We start from the raw sequence: 24,171 nt of genomic DNA, 5'->3' as shown, positions 1-24,171 counted from the left end.
ATTTCGATTCGATTCGATTCGATTTCGATTCGATTTCGATTCGATTTCGATTCGATTTCGATTCGATTTCGATTCGATTTCGATTCGATTTCGATTCGATTTCGATTCGATTTCGATTCGATTTCGATTCGATTTCGATTCGATTTCGATTCGATTTCGATTCGATTTCGATTCGATTTCGATTCGATTTCGATTCGATTTCGATTCGATTTCGATTCGATTTCGATTCGATTTCGATTCGATTTCGATTCGATTTCGATTCGATTTCGATTCGATTTCGATTCGATTTCGATTCGATTTCGATTCGATTTCGATTCGATTTCGATTCGATTTCGATTCGATTTCGATTCGATTTCGATTCGATTTCGATTCGATTTCGATTCGATTTCGATTCGATTTCGATTCGATTTCGATTCGATTTCGATTCGATTTCGATTCGATTTCGATTCGATTTCGATTCGATTTCGATTCGATTTCGATTCGATTTCGATTCGATTTCGATTCGATTTCGATTCGATTCGATTCGATTCGATTCGATTCGATTTCGATTCGATTTCGATTCGATTTCGATTCGATTTCGATTCGATTTCGATTCGATTTCGATTCGATTTCGATTCGATTTCGATTCGATTTCGATTCGATTTCGATTCGATTTCGATTCGATTTCGATTCGATTTCGATTCGATTTCGATTCGATTTCGATTCGATTTCGATTCGATTTCGATTCGATTTCGATTCGATTTCGATTCGATTTCGATTCGATTCGATTTCGATTCGATTTCGATTCGATTTCGATTCGATTTCGATTCGATTTCGATTCGATTTCGATTCGATTTCGATTCGATTTCGATTCGATTTCGATTCGATTTCGATTCGATTTCGATTCGATTTCGATTCGATTTCGATTCGATTTCGATTCGATTTCGATTCGATTTCGATTCGATTTCGATTCGATTCGATTCGATTCGATTTCGATTCGATTTCGATTCGATTTCGATTCGATTCGATTTCGATTCGATTTCGATTCGATTTCGATTCGATTTCGATTCGATTTCGATTCGATTTCGATTCGATTTCGATTCGATTTCGATTCGATTTCGATTCGATTTCGATTCGATTTCGATTCGATTTCGATTCGATTTCGATTCGATTTCGATTCGATTTCGATTCGATTTCGATTCGATTTCGATTCGATTTCGATTTCGATTCGATTTCGATTCGATTTCGATTCGATTTCGATTCGATTTCGATTCGATTCGATTTCGATTCGATTTCGATTCGATTTCGATTCGATTTCGATTCGATTTCGATTCGATTTCGATTCGATTTCGATTCGATTTCGATTCGATTTCGATTCGATTTCGATTCGATTTCGATTCGATTTCGATTCGATTTCGATTCGATTTCGATTCGATTTCGATTCGATTTCGATTCGATTTCGATTCGATTTCGATTCGATTTCGATTCGATTTCGATTCGATTTCGATTCGATTTCGATTCGATTTCGATTCGATTTCGATTCGATTTCGATTCGATTTCGATTCGATTTCGATTCGATTTCGATTCGATTTCGATTCGATTTCGATTCGATTTCGATTCGATTTCGATTCGATTTCGATTCGATTTCGATTCGATTTCGATTCGATTTCGATTCGATTTCGATTCGATTTCGATTCGATTTCGATTCGATTTCGATTCGATTCGATTTCGATTCGATTTCGATTCGATTTCGATTCGATTTCGATTCGATTTCGATTCGATTTCGATTCGATTTCGATTCGATTTCGATTCGATTTCGATTCGATTTCGATTCGATTTCGATTCGATTTCGATTCGATTTCGATTCGATTTCGATTCGATTTCGATTCGATTTCGATTCGATTTCGATTCGATTTCGATTCGATTTCGATTCGATTTCGATTCGATTTCGATTCGATTTCGATTCGATTTCGATTCGATTTCGATTCGATTTCGATTCGATTCGATTTCGATTCGATTTCGATTCGATTTCGATTCGATTTCGATTCGATTTCGATTCGATTTCGATTCGATTTCGATTCGATTTCGATTCGATTTCGATTCGATTTCGATTCGATTTCGATTCGATTTCGATTCGATTTCGATTCGATTTCGATTCGATTTCGATTCGATTTCGATTCGATTTCGATTCGATTTCGATTCGATTTCGATTCGATTTCGATTCGATTTCGATTCGATTCGATTCGATTCGATTTCGATTCGATTTCGATTCGATTTCGATTCGATTTCGATTCGATTTCGATTCGATTTCGATTCGATTTCGATTCGATTTCGATTCGATTTCGATTCGATTTCGATTCGATTTCGATTCGATTTCGATTCGATTTCGATTCGATTTCGATTCGATTTCGATTCGATTTCGATTCGATTTCGATTCGATTTCGATTCGATTTCGATTCGATTTCGATTCGATTTCGATTCGATTTCGATTCGATTTCGATTCGATTTCGATTCGATTTCGATTCGATTTCGATTCGATTTCGATTCGATTTCGATTCGATTTCGATTCGATTTCGATTCGATTTCGATTCGATTTCGATTCGATTTCGATTCGATTTCGATTCGATTTCGATTCGATTTCGATTCGATTTCGATTCGATTTCGATTCGATTTCGATTCGATTTCGATTCGATTTCGATTCGATTTCGATTCGATTTCGATTCGATTTCGATTCGATTTCGATTCGATTTCGATTCGATTTCGATTCGATTTCGATTCGATTTCGATTCGATTTCGATTCGATTTCGATTCGATTTCGATTCGATTTCGATTCGATTTCGATTCGATTTCGATTCGATTTCGATTCGATTTCGATTCGATTTCGATTCGATTTCGATTCGATTTCGATTCGATTTCGATTCGATTTCGATTCGATTTCGATTCGATTTCGATTCGATTTCGATTCGATTTCGATTCGATTTCGATTCGATTTCGATTCGATTTCGATTCGATTTCGATTCGATTTCGATTCGATTTCGATTCGATTTCGATTCGATTTCGATTCGATTTCGATTCGATTTCGATTCGATTTCGATTCGATTTCGATTCGATTTCGATTCGATTTCGATTCGATTTCGATTCGATTTCGATTCGATTTCGATTCGATTTCGATTCGATTTCGATTCGATTTCGATTCGATTTCGATTCGATTTCGATTCGATTTCGATTCGATTTCGATTCGATTTCGATTCGATTTCGATTCGATTTCGATTCGATTTCGATTCGATTTCGATTCGATTTCGATTCGATTTCGATTCGATTTCGATTCGATTTCGATTCGATTTCGATTCGATTTCGATTCGATTTCGATTCGATTTCGATTCGATTTCGATTCGATTTCGATTCGATTTCGATTCGATTTCGATTCGATTTCGATTCGATTTCGATTCGATTTCGATTCGATTTCGATTCGATTTCGATTCGATTTCGATTCGATTTCGATTCGATTTCGATTCGATTTCGATTCGATTTCGATTCGATTTCGATTCGATTTCGATTCGATTTCGATTCGATTTCGATTCGATTTCGATTCGATTTCGATTCGATTTCGATTCGATTTCGATTCGATTTCGTTCGATTCGATTTCGATTCGATTTCGATTCGATTTCGATTCGATTTCGATTCGATTTCGATTCGATTTCGATTCGATTTCGATTCGATTTCGATTCGATTTCGATTCGATTTCGATTCGATTTCGATTCGATTTCGATTCGATTTCGATTTCGATTCGATTTCGATTCGATTTCGATTCGATTTCGATTCGATTTCGATTCGATTTCGATTCGATTTCGATTCGATTTCGATTCGATTTCGATTCGATTTCGATTCGATTTCGATTCGATTTCGATTCGATTTCGATTCGATTTCGATTCGATTTCGATTCGATTTCGATTCGATTTCGATTCGATTTCGATTCGATTTCGATTCGATTTCGATTCGATTTCGATTCGATTTCGATTCGATTTCGATTCGATTTCGATTCGATTTCGATTCGATTTCGATTCGATTTCGATTCGATTTCGATTCGATTTCGTCGATTCGATTCGATTTCGATTCGATTTCGATTCGATTTCGATTCGATTTCGATTCGATTTCGATTCGATTTCGATTCGATTTCGATTCGATTTCGATTCGATTTCGATTCGATTTCGATTCGATTTCGATTCGATTTCGATTCGATTTCGATTCGATTTCGATTCGATTTCGATTCGATTTCGATTTCGATTCGATTTCGATTCGATTTCGATTCGATTTCGATTCGATTTCGATTCGATTTCGATTCGATTTCGATTCGATTTCGATTCGATTTCGATTCGATTTCGATTCGATTTCGATTCGATTTCGATTCGATTTCGATTCGATTTCGATTCGATTTCGATTCGATTTCGATTCGATTTCGATTCGATTTCGATTCGATTTCGATTCGATTTCGATTCGATTTCGATTCGATTTCGATTCGATTTCGATTCGATTTCGATTCGATTTCGATTCGATTTCGATTCGATTCGATTCGATTCGATTTCGATTCGATTTCGATTCGATTTCGATTCGATTTCGATTCGATTTCGATTCGATTTCGATTCGATTTCGATTCGATTTCGATTCGATTTCGATTCGATTTCGATTCGATTTCGATTCGATTTCGATTCGATTTCGATTCGATTTCGATTCGATTTCGATTCGATTTCGATTCGATTTCGATTCGATTTCGATTCGATTTCGATTCGATTCGATTCGATTTCGATTCGATTTCGATTCGATTTCGATTCGATTTCGATTCGATTTCGATTCGATTTCGATTCGATTTCGATTCGATTTCGATTCGATTTCGATTCGATTTCGATTCGATTTCGATTCGATTTCGATTCGATTTCGATTCGATTTCGATTCGATTTCGATTCGATTTCGATTCGATTTCGATTCGATTTCGATTCGATTTCGATTCGATTTCGATTCGATTTCGATTCGATTTCGATTCGATTTCGATTCGATTTCGATTCGATTTCGATTCGATTTCGATTCGATTTCGATTCGATTTCGATTCGATTTCGATTCGATTTCGATTCGATTTCGATTCGATTTCGATTCGATTTCGATTCGATTTCGATTCGATTTCGATTCGATTTCGATTCGATTTCGATTCGATTTCGATTCGATTTCGATTCGATTTCGATTCGATTTCGATTCGATTTCGATTCGATTTCGATTCGATTTCGATTCGATTTCGATTCGATTTCGATTCGATTTCGATTCGATTTCGATTCGATTTCGATTCGATTTCGATTCGATTTCGATTCGATTTCGATTCGATTCGATTTCGATTCGATTTCGATTCGATTTCGATTCGATTTCGATTCGATTTCGATTCGATTTCGATTCGATTTCGATTCGATTTCGATTCGATTTCGATTCGATTTCGATTCGATTTCGTCAGTCAGTCAATTTACTCTTGAGCAAGCAAAACCTTCATATAAGTGAATTTCACCCAAAAAAGCAGATTATACCGCATCGAATAATATTGCTATATTTTCTTGTTAACCCTCACTGAACCCACCCTGCACTAGACGACACAGTGCGCATTAAAAGCCTTCATCATCACAGCAACAGTGCGAACACTGCTAGAGACTAACACTGCCGTAATAAATAAGCATTAACTGCGACATCAAATCAAATTTCCTCTTGGAGACACCGTCCGGTGTCGTCGACTTCGCACATTTAGACGCCGGATAATTGAAACGATATTTTATTCTACACCTTCTTGGGTTCGTGCAGAAGTTAGCTAATCGAGGTCTATGAAAAGTCAACGACACCACCATCTGGGGTAGTGGCTTTCCTGTCACATTTGATGGGCGATGATGGCGGAAATTTTCCTTACTTCCGAGACATTTTGGTTCGGCAATTTCTGTCTTCTTCAGAACGAAGATTTTGAAAGCGAGTAGTGAAGTTACCCTTTTTGGTTTACTTGATGAAACCCACAACGACTGATTGTCATGTCATGATTTAAGCATTTGTTATGTAAAGCTCATCACATAACATTCCAAACCAATAAGCTATATCCACTCTTATGAAGTCTCTATTTTGTATTTATTTGCCTAGGTGCTGTTGTAGGGTTCTTTTACTGTTCTAAAAGCTTTTGTATTGTTCCTGAATTAAAATAGATGTTATAGTGTTCTTTCTACTGTAAACATTTTATATCAAAGCTTTACCATCAGGGAAAACTAGGATTTTATATATTTCATTTTTTTATAATAAATTGGTAAGTTTCTCCATATACTACATACAAAATCCTTTTTTCAGACAAAATTTCCAGTTTTTTTAAACCATTTAGTATTTAGAGGAACAGAGATTTCTGCTCGGGGCTTGCGAACGACATGTTTGCCAATTCAGGTTGAATTGGAACCTTATGAATGTTTAAAGGGTTCTTTTCATTTATTGGTCATAGAGAAGTTTGTCACTTTTAGCAGCTGAATTTCAGCTCTGAACAATGATAAAGTGAAATGAATTTAAAAACCCTCTTTCTTCAAAAACCTATCAAGCTATGCAATCATTAGAAATTTTTAATCAACCTCAACTTTAAGCTCTCGATTCCAAGTAGCTTCATACGCACATCGAATGATAAAATTCCGAAGAACTTTAATCATCCATAATCCAACTCTTTTCCTACATCCACCCATCCATGTTTGACTTCAACTGCTAACGAACCAACTAGAAAGAAATTTCCCCTTCGCAAAGTCCCATCCTTTGGCGAGGATCTATTTCTCATTTCGAATGAGACGATGAGACAAAAAAAAAACTCCGGAGTCCAAGTTCAGATTGACAGACTTCTCATATTCGCTTGTTAGCATGGTCGATCTTGCTTGCAGCCACTGTCGTTGGTCTTCTAACCTTTCGTTTCATTGCATAAAGGCGAAAACCACCGTGGTCGTAATGTCTCGAAGGCAGACGAAAAAAAACTTCACAACACTTATTGGGGCGGTGGTTCTCCTTCGTTTTCATCACCACGGAGGACTCCACCAACGACGGCCCATTCATCTAGCCATCCTTCGCTAGTTGGGGCGTGAAGAGAAGTGAACCAGAAAAGAATGAATCATTCATAGCTCAACTCTGCTGTGACGACGGTCCTTTCGCTTCGATACCGGTCATCATCATTCATTCTTCCCAGCATAGTAGTCAGAAGGGGGAAAAGGGGGTTTGTTTTGTCCCTCCTGGCGGACGAGATACAAATCCAAACAAACTGATTGTAACAAAGGATCAATCGTGTCCAGTTCATGTTGTGCGAATGCGAAAAGATATTCGTGTGCAGTCGAAGATGGATTACCAGCTGGTGAGCTCGTTTCATGTCTATGAGATAACACATTTCTATTGCTGTCACGGATATTACGTTCAATTAATTTTCAAACAAAACATGGATAGTTCGTAACTACAATCTCCCGGGGTCCATAATAGGAATGTTTACAAATTTAACGATTCCTATTATGGACCCTCCATTTGATTCCCATGTAATCCGGCTCGCTGTCGACGTGCCTATTATGGACCCTTTACACAACTTTTCGAATATCTGTATTTATGCGTCTCAAACCAAATATTTTGTCTGAAACTGCTCACTAATAATGCGATCGAAGTTCCCCCGATGGATTTTCATAGGCATAAGGTTGTTTTGAGTGTTAATTTTATGTTTTTCTGTAGGGGGTCTATAAACGGCATCGACTCCCTATCTAACGCAAAACTGACAAATAATCACAAGTTAGCATTCAAGAAATCGCATAAATCTAGACTTAATATGAGACAAAGCACGCAAACACTCAACTTTTGACACCTGTACACCCAACCCCCCTCAGAGAGTCGGAAGTGAAAATTTTACCATGCATTTCTTTGTAGTTTTCGAAGCGATTTTCAAACAATTTTCAGCAATGGAACCGCACACAGATTACAATAATCTATCTTTGGGTTTTTGAATAGATGCGTCTACCCAAAGTTATTAAGCAAAAGGCACTTCCTAGTTTTTTGAAGAACGCATTTTCTTTCACAAACTCAACAATAAAGCAAAATTCAAAGCGATGACATATACAGTGAAACCTCCATGAGTCGATATTGAAGGGACCATCGACTCATGGAAATATCGAGTCATGGAACAGCAATTCTTTGGAAAGCTACTTCTAGGGACCATCATAGTAACCATGAAATTTTGATTTTTGTATGGTTCCATGAGTCGATATCGAGTCATGGAACATCGACTCATGGAGGTATCACTGTAGTTTTTTCGACGTTAAATTGATCGTGAAATCAAGTGAACATGTTTGAGTAAAAAAATAATTTCCGACAACACTTAAATTTATTTACTCAGAAAACCACACAAAAAAGTATATCTTGAGCTTTTTGTCTGCAAATCAAAATTGAAAGCTCTGACATGTAGTTTTTTCGACACGTAGTTACTTGTAAAAGTCAAGTGAATATTGTAGAGTAGGAATATATTTTTACCTACAAAACAACACAAACAACTTATTTCCCGAGTTTGTTCATTTGTAAATTAAAACTCAAAGTTATGGCATGTAGTTTTTTCGGCCTAAATTTACTTTCAGACGTCAAGTGAACATTGAAGAGCGTAAATTGAAATTTTGGATTACACTTTAAATTTCTTTTACTCAAGATATTACTAAAAACCCTATTTATTTTCCTGTAACTCAAAATTCAAAGCGATGATATACAGTTTTTCCGACATTAAATTGATTGTGAAAGTCAAGTGAACATTTTGTAGTAAAAAATAATTTCCGATAACACTCAAAATTTATTTTATCCAGAAATCACACTAAAAAAGCGTATTTCTTGCGCTTTTTTGTCTGTAAATTATAATTGAAGGCTATGACAAGTAGTTTTTTCGACACGATTTTACTAGCATAAGTCAAATGAAAACTGTGAAGTAGAAAATAAATTTTTGACTACACTCAAAATTATGTTTACCTACAAAACATCATAATCAACTTATTTCCCGAGTTTGTTCGTCTTTGAATAAAAACACAAGGTTAATGACATGTATTTTTTCGGCATGAATTTATTTGTAGAAGTCAAGTGAACATTTTTGAGCAGAAAGTGAAATTGTTGATTTCACTCAAATATTTATTTACATGAAATATAAGAAAAACCACTGCTTTATGAACCCATTTGCCTGTAACACAAAATTCAATGTGATGACATTTAGGTTTTTCAACGTGAAATTTATTGTGGAAGTCAAGTGAACAAATTTCATTAAAAAAATAAATATCCAATAACACTCAAAACTTATTTTACCCAACAACACAAAAACGGGTATTCCTAAGCCTTTTTTGTCTGTGAATCAAAAATTTAGGCGATAACGATAAAGGAAATTTTGAGTGTTATCAAAAATTTCAATTTCTGGCCAAACGTGTTCACGTGGCTTCTAAACATATTTCTTTAAACTTAACGAAAAAACTTCACGTGAATTTTTTAATTACAAACAATCAAAATCAGGACATAAGTTTTTTGTGTTGTTTACTAGGTTTAAAAATAATTTTAAGTGTAGTCAATTTTTTTTCACTCAAACACATTCACTTGACTTCTACAAGTAGATTTATGCCGAGAAAACTAAAGATCATATTCTTTAGCTTTGATTTACAGGCAAAAAAGCTCTGGTATTCATTTTTGTGTGGCTGCTAGGTAAAACAAATTTTGAGTGTTATCGGATTTTTTTTTTCTTAAAAAATGTTCTCATGAGTTTCACAATCAATTTCTTGTCGAAAAAACTGAATGTCATCGCTTTGAATTTTGAGTTACAGGCAAACGGGTCCAAAAAAAAAAGGGGGTTCTCGTAATATTTTAATAAAATGAAATTTTGAGTGTAAACAAAACTTTCAAACTTTCTGCTCAAAACATGTTCACTACACTCAATGAAGCAAAATAATATCGGAAAAACTAGATGTCATCGTTAGAATTTTGTTTTATTGTTGAATTTGTGAAAAAAAAAAAAATGCGTTTTTAAAAGTGCCTTTGTGCCTATTAGCATAGCATAGCATAGACTGACTGTACATGTCAATGGTTGCTACTCCGTGATTGATCGGAACTGGTAATAATTGCACTGCGATCCAAATGAATAAGGGATTGGAGTTTCCGCTTACTCTCGAAGTGCAATTTTAGCAGATCTAATATTATTGATCAATAACGACGCCGGCCAAGTCCTTACAGTCAGTTGGGATGGAGAAGGAATTTTAGGGTGTAAAGATTGTTGCTTCTAGAGACCGAGAATACCTCTGCATCTCCACAATCATCACGGGAAGGGTGTTTATTAGTGGAACAGGAAATGATCTGGGAGTCACCTTTGGTCGGTGATGCGATACATGGATGAGGAGGAAAATAAGACTTATACTTAAAGCTAGTTTTTATTTTTATCTCGAAAAGTTTTTGGTAAAAGATTTAAAATAAACGTCAACTTCTATAATGTTAAACCATTCAAAAGAAGTTGTTATTAATGGCGAAAAGAGAAAAATATATGCATATATTATAAATTATATGAAACAGGAATAATGCCGACACTTGTAGTGACGAACCATACATAGTTTGTTTGAAAATTACATAAGTGTATTGCTGTGCATTTTTGTCTCAAGAAGAAAAGTCTTTGGTAGAAGTTTAAAAAAATACGTCAACATTTATAAAGTCGAACAATTCAAAAAAGTATCTTAAGTAATATCAAAATTTTTATATGTTTATTAGAATTGTATAAAACAAGCATAATGCCGACACTTGTAGTTACGAACCATATAAAGTTTGATTGAATATTACATAAAACTAACGCTGGACTTTCCGAAGCACTGCCCAGCAAAACACGCGAAACAAAAACCAAACTCCCGGCGTCCCGAAAACGAAGCGTCTTGCTTGGGCTTTCCGAAGCACTGCCCCTTCAAAAGTGCCTTTGTGCCTATTGCTTAATAACTTCCAGTGCACGCATCTATTTAACAAACGCAGAAATGAAAATCAATCTTGAATAGGGTCAGTGTTCCTTTAGTGGACAGTCCCCTATAGTCGCACTAGTGACTTTTTACGGCCGTTTTTCTATAAATCTTTTCAAAATATTTTTGACATGAAGGTCAGGAGCTATTCATCTAAGTACCATTGATACACAGCTTGATTTTGTTAGAAAAATGATCGAAATAATTAGTTTTGCTTAAAATTTGAGCTCCCTTGCGCCTATAGTAAACCTATTGTTCCTATAGTAGCCCTACTGAGAGAAACTATTATTTATTCTACAAAATAATTCATGAATTAAGATTTTTTTTTTACATCAAATGAAAGCTTTTGATCCACACTTTGAAGGAAAAATATAAAAACTTTGTAAAAATACGGTTTTGATTAGTATTTTGCCAACGCCGTGATGCTAGTGCTACTATAGGAACAGAAATTAAAAATAGTGCTACTATAGGCACATGTATTCCTATAGTGGCACAAGCGACAATAAATACAAACATATGAGTTTACGTAGTTTTCATATTTTTCCCACAAAACTAAGATAAAAAGCTTTCAGATGATGTGAAAATAATGACGCTAGCGTTATTTTTCGATTTTATACGAATATTTGTTCTTAGCTATGCGGCTATTGGCACAGCGACCCTAGTGTCTGGTTCCATTGCTGACAACTGTTTGAAAATCGCTTCTAAAACGACAGAGATATGTGTGGTCAAAGTTGCACTTCCAACTTTTTTTGGACCCTTGGAAGTTGGCGTAAGTTTTCACCCCCTTGGTAGAAGAAGAACTAAGGCCGAGATTCGAAGCTTGTGGCAAATCTTTTTTTTAACGACAATTAAAAAAACTGAACAACACCAAATTTATTTTATTTTTTCGTACCTTGAAAAAGGATCAAAACGATTCTGGGGAATGGAATTCTGGGAAATGTCGTTCTGGGGTTTGACTTTCTGTCCTTTTCTGTCCTACAATCAAAATTACGTGATGTGTAATTCTGATAATTTGGTGTGTATTTGTTGTAGTTTGGTCTTATCTAAAATTTAAGTTTTATTTTTGAATTGAGTTCTCCATGATAAAAACACATTTGTTTTCAGTGTAGAGTAAAGTGGGGCAAGTTTTTTTTTTTCAAGATTTCTAGCTCAATTCAATCGCTAACAAAACTTATAAATGCCATGCTGGTTCAAATGCCATTCAGATAAGAGACTTTCACTTTAAATATCATTAGAATCGATAGAGATAGAGATTTGGAAAAAATATGGCTATTTGTTGATTTTGACATAAACATTGTAATAATTGTCATTGCATGGAACCACGAAGATAACACTTTCGAGAACCCCAAACATTATAAAGCCAATAACGGCGCCGGCCACGTCCTTACGGTCATCGGAGAAGGGAAGGATAATGAGTGTGACGTCCATTGTTACTAGAGACCGAGATCACCTCTGCATCTCCATGGTTGTCACAGGAAGGAATTTGTTTGTGGGGAGGGTTTAAAAGCTACATAATCAGGATTCACCTTGGTAAGTGATGCGATTTTTGCAGCCTCAGTTCAGAAAATTACACATAAGACACTAGAGAAAACGTTCACCTATTGTAAATCAACACTTTCAGTGTCGAACCATTCAAAGGTGTTTCTGTAATAACAAGAAATAGGTAAAAGGAAAGGTATGTTATGTTAAACATGAACAAGAGTTTTTGCCAACACTTATAGTGACGAACCATTCATATTCTATTGTATAAATGCAGATTCCTATCGTTGTTATTGATGGAAACACCACACTAGACAACGGAATAGCATGCAACACCCAGAGGCACAGCCGAAAACCTTTCCTAGGGAAACGTTTTCCTGACTGAAGTGGGAATCAAACCTACACTTTTTGACTCGATGCGGTTAAATGCTTGGTAGCACTACCTGCACGACCATGGAGCCTACAATATCTTCAATAATAATCAGACATTTAAGATAAAAGCATGTAAAGGGCTCACCAAATGAATCTTCCATCCGTAAATGAGCAGCCATACGCGATACACACAAGAAAATTTATTCCTGCAACGCGAAAACCAAACTCGAAGCTTAGGACACTCTTTTCCGGACGTAAATCTTCAAAAATCAAAATAAATCCACTAAAACCATTACACTACATGTAACAAAAAAGGGATTATTTCTCAAATCAGAATCTCTAAAGAGCTATTATTTCGTCATATTATCGTATGACACCGCAACTTAAAACGTAGCATTTAAAAAAAATCGTTACGATAACAATAGTCCTCTTGTACCGAAACGTGTTTTGTTATTTTGCTCGATAGGTAGACGATTTGACAGTTCAATACACTTGGTACTAGAAATCCTTTATAAGAGAGATTCGCGGAAGCTGGCATTTCTGTCAAAGTGTGAGCCAATCGAGCAGCGAGAGCTGTCAAAGTGTGAGCCAAACGAACATGCGTTATGTTTGTTTTAAACTTTTCTTGAGGAGTAATGTAATCCGCTTGAAATTATTTCGGTAAAAGTAATTTTGCATGAAGCAATGTTCTACTTTTTGAATTTTTGTCAATGCGATTTTTAGTTTTTGATTTTTTCGGCTGTTTATTAGTTTTGATATGTAGCTCAAAGATCTAAAACGAAACAAAATACACTTTATAGCAATGAAGAAGTCATGTCCGTGTTACAATATTATTCTCGACGCCGAGCAAAATCAGCACTGCTGATCTGTTGCCAAATCATTTCATTTTACTTCCGCTTATCTCTCTATAAAGGATCACTACTTGGTACACTTGGTTTCGGTCTTCGCGCAACTCTCTATTCATATACTCTGGTGTAGATGTGGTTGTGAACCTTAGAGGAAAACAATATGCACTCTATCTCGAAAAGCACCCAGAATCCGGATGTAAATTTTTCAAATTGGATGATATTTCCAAATGTATTTTGATGAGTCTTGAAAGCGTGTGCAAGTTTCTTTGAGGAAAACAAAAACAAACTGAGTATGACAAGCGTACGCTAGTCTTCGTGTATTAAAATGCCTCTAAGCTCTATGGCCAGGGCTGGTAGCAAAACGTGGTACCGAAAAAAGTTATTTAAGTGACAGATTTGAGTAATAAGTGACTAAAAAGTAACTAAAAGTGACAAATCATTTATAGGTAAGTTAAATCATCAATTCAAATCGTCAAACCACTCTCTAAGTTAGCTGAGCATTAAACATTTTCATAGGTAATCTATGGTAAATGCTTACTGAAACGAGTCTCGAAAGTAAGAACTTTTAAACCGCAAAAAATGAAACATTTCCTGTGAAATGTTTCCCATACAAAGTAGTGTCCAGAATTTGAAGCTGTTCGTAATATGAATCGAAACGGTATCACCAATGTAAAGGGCGAACACGAAATTATTGCGACACCGAAAATGTCATGCCAATTTTCTTATAATGTTTAGAATCAAACCAAAATTTTAGGGTAGTTTTAACCATATATTTCCTTCAAAAATCGAAAGAAAAGTTAATCTATGGAGCCTTGCGTGTAAAGTTGAAAGCATTTTCGCTTGATACCCTCCATCGAAGTCTTTACAGTGGCATCCGGTACCAGTTTCCCAGTTTACTTTTTTTTTCATTTTCTTAACATGTCCTTCTCGTCTTTGACTGTCTTCTTGCTCTTCCGAAGTTCCCGCTTCATTATAACCCAGTATTGCTCCACCGGGCGCAGCTCCGGACAGTTTGGCGGATCCATGTCCTTTGAAACAAAATGGACAGAATTGGCCTCATACCACTCCAGGACACTTTTAGAATAGTGGCATGATGCCAAATCTGGTCAAAATAGCGGAACTCCGTCGTGCTGCTACAAGAACGGCAAAAGGCGCTTCTCGAGGCACTTAGATTCGTAGATCTCGTCATTTACTGTGCCCTTTGTCACGAAAGGCTCACTCCTCAGTCCGCAAGAGCAGATGGCCTGCTAAATGAGATATTTGGATGTAAACTTCGACATTTTCTTCTTCTTAAATTTGTCGTCCACATCGAACTTGCTCTTGCTGGTGAAAAACTCCAACCCCGTAATTTGCTTAAAATCGGCTTTTATACGTTTCGTCGTCCATCACACAGCAGCCATATTTTGTCAGCATCTTCTCGTAGAGCTTCCGTGCAGTGCCGTAGCGTGCGGTTGGCCAGGTTGGCTCCCGCCAAGGGCGCCAGCCTACAGGGGGCGCCAAAATGCGTGAAACACTTGGTATTTATTTTGAAGATATTAAATTAGGGAATATTAAATTATTTAATATTGAAAAAATCTTATCAGTAACAATTTCAAAATAATTATTGGACATAATATAGAAAAATATGAAACCATTTATGAAAAGCTTTTAACAAAATATGCAATAGGCATTTAAAAATATATTGTTCATACCTTGTATATATTTTAAAGCTTGAAGTTCAGATAATTACACCTAAATTAAGTTTGTTAATGAGAAGAAACAAAGATTTTTATTATTTAGATTTGCATGTATGGTAGAAGTTAGACTATATGTTTCGATCACTAGAGTTATTTTTTAACCCCTCTACTAGTAGCTCCAGTCTTTACCGCAATAAGAAAAATTCAATTCGCGATAACTTTTTTGTTTCTTGATATTTTAGGACCATTTTTTCACAAATTCTAAAAAAACTCTTCTATGATATTGATGATATTGATTTATTATATTGATCATTGGTCATCTGGATCGGGAGATTTTCCGAAATTCCTTGGGGGACCGACGCCTAGCCATAACTCACGTTAATTTCTCAGGCTACAGAGTTTTTGTCGTATTCGGATGTTCACTCTTCGGAACAATACATTAATGACAGCAGGTTGTGAAAAAAATGAAGCGATTTGATGCAGCCGTCGGTCCCCCAAGGAACATTGGAATATCTTCAAAAGTAGATCACCAATGTTTGGTATGGAAATGGATTCATACCCTAAAAGAGTTTTTTTTTGTGAACTTGTAAAACAATGGTGCAAATTTTGAGAAAAAAAATTGTTATCACGATTTGAATATTCTTTTTCGTGGTAAAAAATGAAGCTACTGGTAGAGGGGTTTTAATTACAAGAAACACATTCCCGCCTACATTCTAAGCCTTGAAAAAGGTTGAAGAATCATGACCAAATTCGTAAAAAACAGTGTCACTCAATCCCAGGCTGGATCCTAAGAGAAACTTTCGTAGAAAAGTGTACAAATTTGCCTAATATCAAAATAAGTTTTGGTTAAAAGTAGTTTTCTCTAATTTTTTCCTCTTTTTAGTAAAAAATCATCTTTCATGAAGTCACTGAAGGTCATTTCATAACCTGAAAATTCACTTTCAAGTCGCTTGCGCTATCTCTAAATCTAAATATATTTGGATCATATTTGAGGTTTCCCTTTTCACGTGATTCAAATCCAGAAGAGCACACGAATTTTTGGTTTTGAGAACTTTCGAAAACTAAACCGCACCCTAATGTGCATGAATCTAACATAATCCTGAGCGGGATCCACGAAACTCTGGGCAGAATTTCAACAGAAAATTGGTCAAATCAAGGACAAAATTCTAAGCAAAGCTCTCGCTTCGTTTTGATCGGTCTTACACATAATTTCAAGTGTCATTCTGAAAAAATGCTGAGTAATTTTTAAATCTTCATTTGAATTTTTACTGCTCGAAAATTCCCACAGAGACATAATTTTAGAATCTATAATACATTTTTAATAATCTAAAGAATGTTCTATACAAGCTGAAACTCGTTTGGTGTTCCATAAAAGATTGTAGTAGAATGGTTGAATGTTATTTTTTACACCTCTTCGATATTTTTTATTAGGATTTGACCTGGCAGTGATTGAGATTTTTCTTGTTTATTTGGTGTTTTTTTCATCGAAAGTATATATGGTTAACCTTCTCATCCACCGTGAAATTCAATTAAAAGGTTCTTAAAAAAACTTTTAATTTTTTTGTAAATACTTCCATTTTATTTGATACCTTACTGAGAAAACAGCTTTCAAAGACAATGGTTATATCAATTATTTGAATATATAATTGAGGGGCTACTCTTTGATCTATTTAAAGTAATTTACTATTGATTAGTTACAAAATTTGTGATTTCCACATTGCTGTTTTGCAATAACACTTCTAGAGGAAAACTTGACTAAATTTACGCAAAATTTATAAAAAAAAGTTCTTTTCAAATCTTAAACAATTTTCTTCGGTTTCTGTATGAATATCTTGAAAAACTGAAATATATTTGAATTTTTTTCTTTTCGAATTCATTTCGGGCATAAGCTCCTAAATTCTTTCTAGTTCTTCAGGGCAAAAAATTTCATAACGCTGCTTAAAAACAGATGGATTTCTTTAAAAAATTGTATTTCACCATAATTTGAAACATCTAACCATACGAACTATAAATTTCTTCGGAATTTTTCAGAGCATCTTTCAGATAACATTCAAAAGTTCTCAGAAAATTTTCATTGGACAAATAAAAGAATAAACATATTTTCTTGGCGGATTTTAGTCAATAGTGTAATGCGTTCTGAACTTAAGAAAATATTTTAACTAATTATAAAACATTTGATGATTTTCATAAAAATTTTTGTAGAAATCGCTCAAAGTGTTTCAAAAATAATTTTTGATGAGCTTTGATTTAGGGGCGCTAAAATGGAGGTTCGCCAAGGGCGCCATGATACCACGCTACGGCTCTGCTTCCGTGCCCGAGTTTTAGCCGTCAATTGTTGCCACTCATCGCGGTTTGGGAAGTTCTGTACCTTGTATGTATGTATGTAGTCCCCTTGTATGTATGGAGTATGTAGACCGATGTGAATTACATACACAAAATTACGATGGAAACTTACTTTTCGGGTGTTCCGTGTTCCCGGAACCGGGTATCAATAACTAAATGATCTGAGAATCTCTATTCACAGTCCACGTGAATACCTATTCAACAATATGAGGACGGTTCAGATTACTTGTTTAGTTACGAAACTACAGGTCGTCAAAGTAAGGGTCTCTAAAGGTACTTTTTTCAGATGTAGCAGGTTCCCGGTGGCCACAGTGACTAAATCCAGATCGTCGGGAGGGTTTTTGAAACTAGACGTGTGTGCCTTTTGTTTGAGCCCAACAGAACTAAATTCGGTCAACACATTGATTTTTATGAGCTGTTTGAATTTTTGGGTCGAAAACGGCCTTAAGTCATTATTTGTAACTTTTTTTATAGAGGCTCCCCTAGGGGTCATTCAAAACTTTTGTTTCCGCAAAAATGAAATTTCCCACAAAAAAAATAATTGTCATAAAATTTCAAATCGCTAGGTTATTTCAATCAAAAGTTACATTGATTTGAATTTTGAAAAGGGTCGAAAAATACCCAAGGTCCTTACTAAGGTTAAGGTATTTGTAGAACCATTCCTGTTGGAGTCATTAGTGGAATTGTATGATTGATGCGTTCCTTGGAGAATTCTTGATTCTTGAAGAATCACTTAAAGTAATCAATGGAGGAATTTGCTCTGGAGAGCAAAATTCTCGATGCAATCCCGAGCAAAGGCGGATAACTGGGTGATATCAAATTGATAACAACTTTCATTACACTGCGGAACACGTTTTTGTCTCCAGCACCAAAATACCGCTATTCACTTAATTAAGGGTTGCTGAATCCATTGCCGTTTTCAGAAATATCATAGCACGTCTTGTTTTTGAGATATTGGCTGTTGAAAATGCAATAAATGACTATTTTAGCCAACTTGCATGCAAGTTTGCCAGCTTGTAAGGTAATATATTGGCCTAATTTGCCACAGAATTCAATCTTTATGTGTATAACAATACTTATCATCAAAGATTGTAATACTTTCGATGCGGAAAAGTTGGTTTACAGAATTGTTGTATTTTGCCATATTGAAGAAACGAAGCATTTTGTATGGAGACTGCAAGCATGTTAGAAAAATAGGTTTAATCGAAATTTTGTCGCGAAATTTCAATCAAATTATGTTTGAAACGAAGGTTCAAGTTCTATTTTGCATGTTTGGTGAATTAGATTACAACAAAGTTTGATAAATTGTACTTTAAATTTCATGTAAACATTAATAAAACCAGTATTTTATACAACTTTAGCGACCTGTAGCTAAAAATTGTGACGTGCTGGAACATTTCTGAAAATGGCACCAGATTCAGCAACCCCAAATCTACTAGAGACACATAATTTGATCCTTGAGACACGCAAAAATGTCATTTTTGTTACGCTGTGTTATCACTGTTATCAATTTGATATTTTGTTACCAATGATAACTGAATTGGTCATCATTGTATCATCATTGTATCCGTTAAAGACATTATTGATAACAGGTTGATAACAAAATATGTTCCCATAACATAATCTTTCCCATAACATTTTTACAAAGTGCTGATAAACAAAGTTGACTTATCATCATACAAAATTTCGTAAAATTATTTGAAGCGTTAGTTTAAACCTAAACACTCATTTCTGATTTTTTACGTGATTTATGACCATAAAATAAAAAAAATAATGTGATATTGTAAATCTAGTTATCAACTTGAACTCAGTGATCCTCAGTGATTTACTATTACTTTGATATTCGGCAAACAAATTTGAGTTCTCATTTTTTTTTATGTTTGCTGTTAATTCAGCAAAGATGATAACAAAATCAGCTATTAAATGATGATAACCAGGTAACAAGATTTATTATCATTTTGCTATTCAGCTTTGCTCGGGATACCCATAAAGTTTTAGCTTAATAAAGTCAAGTTCCCGAGACTCTATATGAAAAAATCCTGTAGAACTCATCACAGGATGATTAAACCCTAATGACTAGCGGACTCATTCAAAGATCACTTTGTACGATACCTGTAGAAATTGTAGAATTGTTACTAGATAAAACGTTGAAATATTTCCTTAGGTTAATATTGGGCCTCATTCTGAAGAGGGTGGGTGGTAAATGACTGGACAATGCGTACCATTGGTACTTCGCGTGCCTGCAGGTATAAAATAGACCCCATTTGTGGTCCTTAGCCTCTTGTCCAGTAACTCCTATCCCTACCTCCCCGTGGTGGGGTACGAGTAACCGTAGGGAAGTTTGGGTAACCAACCCTGGTGAGACCTTGGTCGTTTGTTGACTGGGAAGAGGGGCTCCTCTCTTCTGAGGGTGTAGCTTATCAGAGCGACTGTTCTCCATGTCAGGGGCGGCTGATCATCGTCCTAGTGCCAGCGTGGGACTCTAAACAGTGCTGTACACGATGATCCTCCGGTGAGACAGGGGGTTGGTGCAGGCCTTACAAGCCAGCCGTAAAAATCATTAGTACAGGAAGCATACAATGTAAATTCGAACCGGAATAATCGGCATAGACCCAGGCATCGAAAACGGACTAACGATTGGAAATTCGGATCATGGAACTGTAAGTCTCTCATTTTCTTGGGAAGTACCCGCATTATTTCCGAATTATTGAGGGTCCACAAGTTCGACATCGTAGCGCTGCAGGAGGTTTGCTGGAAAGGGTCGACGGTACATACGAATATGGATGGTTATACCATCTACCAGAGCTGCGGCAACAGACATGAGCTGGGCACAGCTTTTATCGTGATGGGCGAAATGCAGAGGCGCGTGATTGGGTGGTGGCCAATCGACAACAGAATGTGCAAGATGAGGATCAAAGGCCGTTTCTTCAATATCAGCATAATCAACGTGCACAGCCCTCACCTAGCAAGTGACGATGACGATAAGGACGCTTTCTACGCGTAGCTGGAACGTGAATACGACGGCTGCCCAAGCCATGATGTCAAAATCGTTATCGGAGATCTCAACGCTCAGGTTGGCCAGGAGGAGGAATTTAGACCGATTATAGGGAAGTTCAGCGCTCACCAGCTTACGAACGAAAACGGCCTTAGACTGATTGATTTCGCCGCCTCCAAAAACATGGCCATACGTAGCACCTACTTCCAGAACAGCCTCCCGTATCGGTACACCTGGAGATCATCCCAACAGACTGAATCGCAAATCGACCACGTTTTGATTGATGGAAGACACTTCTCGGACATTATCGACGTCAGAACCTATCTCGGCGCAAACATCGATTCGGACCACTACCTTGTGACGGTTAAAGTGCGCCAACGACTCTCTGTTGTGAACAACATTCGGTACCGACGCCCGCCATTGTACAATCTGGAACGACTCAAGCTACCCAAAGTAGCAACTGAATACGCGCAAAGCCTTGAGGCAGCGTTGCCGGAAGAGGGAGAGCTCTACGAAACCCCTCTTGAGGACTGCTGGAGTAGTGTCAAAGCAGTCATTAACAACGCAGCGAAAGGTGCCATTGGGTTCGTGGAAGGAAATCGACGGAATGGTTGGTTCGACGAGGAGTGTCAGACGATTTTGGACGAGAAGAATGCAGCGCGGGCGATGATGCTGCAGCAAGGCACCCGTCAAAACGTGGAACGATACAAACAGAAGAGAAGACAGCAAACCCATCTATTCCGGGATAAAAAGCGCCGCCTGGAAGAATTGGAGTGCGAAGAGATGGAGCAGCTGTATCGTTCTCAAGAAACGCGTAAGTTCTACAAGAAACTCAATGCATCCCGCAAAGGCTTTGTGCCGCGAGCCGAAATGTGCCGGGATAATGATGGAGGTATCTTGATGGACGAACGTGAGGTGATTGAAAGGTGGAAGCAGCACTACGATGAACACCTAAACGGCGCAGAGGAGGAAGATCAAGACAGCAGGAGGAATGGCTTCATCAGTACGGTGGATGAGGGAGACGTGCCCACAATAGGTGAAGTTAAGGATGCTATCAAACAGTTCAAGAACAACAAAGCAGCTGGAAAGGATGGTATTGGAGCGGAACTTATTAAAATGGGCCCGGACAGGTTGGCCACTTGTCTGCACCGATTGATAGCCAGGATCTGGGATACAGAACAGCTACCGGAGGAGTGGAAGCAGGGAATAATATACCCAATATAAAAAAAGGGTGACAAGTTAGAATGTGAGAACTATCGAGCGATCACCATTCTTAACGCAGCCTATAAAGTGCTTTCCCAGATCATCTTCCACCGTCTATCGCCACTGGCAAGCTGATTTGTGGGAAGTTATCAAGCCGGTTTTGTGGACGGGCGATCGACGACAGACCAAATCTTTATGTTGCGGCAGATCCTTCAAAAGTGTCGCGACCTTTTCATCGATTTCAAAGCGGCCTATCATACCATCGACCGCGAAGAGCTATGGAAGATTATGGACGAGAATGGTTTTCCCGGAAACAGACTATACTGATCAAAGCAACGATGGATAGTGTGAACATTTTGGATGCATTATCGGACCCGTTTGAAACACGCAAAGAACTTCGACAAGGCGATGGTCTTTCCTGCCTCCTGTTCAATATTGTTGTTATGAAACAGGCGGGCTTCAACATGTGGGGCACGATCTTCAATAAATCCAGCCAGTTCATCTGCTTTGCTGACGACGTGGACATTGTTGGAAGAACGTTCCAGGTGGTTTCTGAACAGTATACCAGGCTGAAACGTGAAGCAGATCGGGTTGGATTGAAGGTAAATACGTCAAAGACGAAAGATCTGCTGGCTGGAGGATACGAGCGCGATAGAGCTTGCATTGGCAGACGCGTGATGATCGACGGGGATGAGTTCGAGGTGGTGGACGAATTTGTCTATCTCGTATCATTGATAACGTCGGATAACAACTGCAGCAGAGAAATTCGAAGACGTATCATTGCCGGAAGTCGTGCTTACTATGGACTCCACAAGACCTTGCGGTCTGGTAAACTTCACTTCCGTACTAAGTGTACCATGTACAAGACGCTGATAAGACCGGTAGTCCTCTACGGGCATGAGACGTGGACAATGCTCGAAGAGGACCTGCAAGCGCTAGGAGTTTTTGAACGACGTGTGCTTAGGACGATCTTCGGCGGAGTATGTGAGAACGGCGTATGGAGGAGAAGGATGAACCACGAGCTTGCGCAGCTCTACAGTGAACCCAGTATCCAGAAGTTCGCCAAAGCTGGAAGGGTACGATGGGCGGGACACGTTGTGAGAATGCCGGACAACAATCCCGCAAAAAATGGTGTTCACCTCAAATCCGGCCGGTACAAGACGAGAGGAGCGCAACGAGCTAGGTGGTTTGACCAAGTGGAGCAGGATCTAGAAACTGGAGGTTAGCAGCCATGGACCGAGGTAGTTGGCGTAACATTGTGGCGCACACTGGGGCAGAATTAAAAAAAAACGCGGAAACAACCTGTAGTTCTTCGGAATGAAGAGATAGACGTTTGGTGTCTTCAGCGAAAATGATCCTTTCAATGAGGCCGATGTTTTGAGAGATAGTCATATTTTTTAGTGTTATTCGCATAAATGACTGAAATGCCATTTCGGTCAAGAGGCAGTTTAGGTGTATGATTTCTTCGGCAAAGTTGATCATTATTTTATGCTGAAAATAATTGCTGAAGACGTAAAATTTCCAAGACCTACTAATTTTGAAATATAGACATTTATTTAAAAATTTGTGCTAAAAACCGAAATATTTGGGTTTTGCTTGCAATTTTCCAATTAAAATGCCATACATTGCCTATGACTTTGTCATTAATTAACATAAAGCAGGTCTGGTGAAAATTTGATGGTAAAAATAAAAATTTGTTGGACTTTTTAAGTAAAATTTTCAAAAAACAGGAATATTGCGTATAGGCCATTCTTGCGGCAAAAACGCCCTATGCGCCAGACTCATAATATCAAACAATTTTGGTCAAATGGAATTGTAGGTATATGATCGCTTCAGCAAAGTCGATCGTTATTTTGTGGCGCAGGCCGTGTCTTGAAGGACGTAGAGCCAGCAAAAGTAAAGTAAAGTAAGTATTCTGAAGAGGGTTAGAAACATACTTCATTTAGTTAAATTTGTAGCTAAAAATTAGAATAACCCACAGAAGAATACGGAAAGTTGTCATTTTGAAACGTCTATGGAATCGTTCGCCCCTTGACGGAAATCCTAGCTACGCTCATTCTCTCTGATGCAATGTGGTGACATGGCTGGCTGCCATCAGAGTCAGAGCCTCGATTTCTCTGCACGAATGACCGCCCGGCACCACTGATTCGAATGTTCACAGTGAAATCAAAATTAATTAACAAACCCCCGGGGGAGCATCCTATAATTACCGTAATCATTTCCTCGTCAATGCAGCCGCTGCTGCAGAATCGAGCTAG

At 37.4% G+C, this 24,171-nt stretch overlaps 1 protein-coding gene across 1 annotated transcript in view; it reads right to left on the bottom strand.

The window, feature by feature from the left end:
- Positions 1–24,171, bottom strand: part of LOC5569778 (prolactin-releasing peptide receptor) — a 539,879-nt gene that overhangs the window by 18,362 nt on the left and 497,346 nt on the right. The gene's annotated exons all lie outside the window — the stretch shown is intronic.

The sequence above is a fragment of the Aedes aegypti genome, chromosome 3, assembly GCF_002204515.2.
Source record: "Aedes aegypti strain LVP_AGWG chromosome 3, AaegL5.0 Primary Assembly, whole genome shotgun sequence".
Lineage (NCBI taxonomy): Eukaryota > Metazoa > Arthropoda > Insecta > Diptera > Culicidae > Aedes > Aedes aegypti.
The sequence above is the reverse complement of the archived record's forward strand: the minus strand, read 5'-3'. Positions and strand labels throughout refer to the sequence as shown.